General features: G+C 37.8%; 1 pseudogene across 1 annotated transcript; it reads left to right on the top strand.

Moving 5' to 3' along the window:
• Positions 1-593: 593 nt before the first annotated feature.
• Positions 594-1061, top strand: LOC104981578 (annotated as a pseudogene). Its single transcript, XR_824383.1, has one exon. The product of XR_824383.1 is annotated as an ATP synthase subunit g, mitochondrial pseudogene (transcript).
• The last annotated feature ends 358 nt before the right edge of the window (positions 1062-1419 follow it).

Below are 1419 nucleotides of genomic sequence, written 5' to 3'. Positions count from 1 at the left end.
ACAACAAAGGCCCACCACAACCAAAAATAAAATAAATTAATAAAAAAGGTTACACAATATATGATCAATTATATAACATCTTGAAAAGACAAATTTTTAGAAATCGGGGACAAATTAGTGGTTGCCAGAAGTTGAGAATGGGGAGATGGAAGAGGGAGATGGGTGTGGTTAAAATAGGGTGACTTGAGGGATTCCTAATATTGGAATTATTCAGAATCTTGATTGTGTGATGGGTTCGTGAACCTACAAGTGATAAAATTGTACAGAATTTAATTCATATGTGTAAATAAGTATAGATAAAATTGGGGAGCTCTGAATAAGGTGTTTTTTGTCAATGCCCATATATTGGTAGCTACATTATACTAGTTTTACAAATTGTTATCACTGGGGGAAACTAAATTAAGCACATGCTCTATCTGTATTATTTCTTAAAACTGCAAGTAAATCTACAATGATCTCAATGAAAATGTCAATTAAAAACAAAACATCAAAAGAAAACAAAACAAAAAATATACTTTAGATGGTGTCTTTTCTGCTTAAAATCCTTTAGTGATTTCTCATTATGCCCAGAATAAAATTCAGACTTCTCCAGGCGGGTGACATTCAGCCGGCCAGTCGGGGTGACGGGCTCTCCGTCCTAGGACCATGGCCCAGTTTGTCCGTAACCTCGCAGAAAAGGCCCCGGCGCTGGTCAACGCTGCTGTGACTTACTCGAAGCCTCGATTGGCCACGTTTTGGTACTATGCCAAGGTTGAGCTGGTTCCTCCAACCCCTGCTGAGATCCCTACAGCAATTCAGAGCTTGACAAAAATTATCAACAGTGCTAAAACCGGTAGCTTCAAACAGGTCACTGTTAAGGAAGCTCTACTGAATGGTTTGGTGGCCACTGAGGTGTGGATGTGGTTTTATGTTGGCGAGATCATAGGCAAGCGTGGCATCATGGGCTATGATGTTTGAAGACCAATTTTTAACATGTGATTATATTTGCTTTATTATTCAAGTGTTCTTGGACCACGTGTGAGCAGACTACTATTTGAATAAAATAAGACAATGTGTCAGAATCAGTGTTTCTCTATCACACACTACATGGAAGGTCACAGTTTCTCTTGACATTAAGTTGGTTTGTCTTTCGCTTTAATATATTAATACGGTTCTAAATGCATGCCTTTGCTTAGCCTGCAATTGGAAAAGATATATATGAGTACACCAACCTGGTACCTGTATAAATGAGGTTAACTTTATTCTGAAAGCTTGAAATAAATGATATTTAAGCTTTATTTCTAGAAAAGCTGGGGGGAAGGCTTTGAGAAAATGAGAACTTGCTCCAGTAGGCGAAATAATACCATGTGCCAAGCATGATACAGTTAAATCACGTAGCATTAAGAATACAATTTGGGCTGTTTTTCTTTGCAAAAATCA

This window comes from Bison bison, unplaced genomic scaffold, assembly GCF_000754665.1.
Source record: "Bison bison bison isolate TAMUID 2011002044 unplaced genomic scaffold, Bison_UMD1.0 scf7180017864519, whole genome shotgun sequence".
NCBI lineage: Eukaryota > Metazoa > Chordata > Mammalia > Artiodactyla > Bovidae > Bison > Bison bison.
Note: the sequence above shows the minus strand (reverse complement) of the source record. Positions and strands in the feature narration are given on the sequence as shown.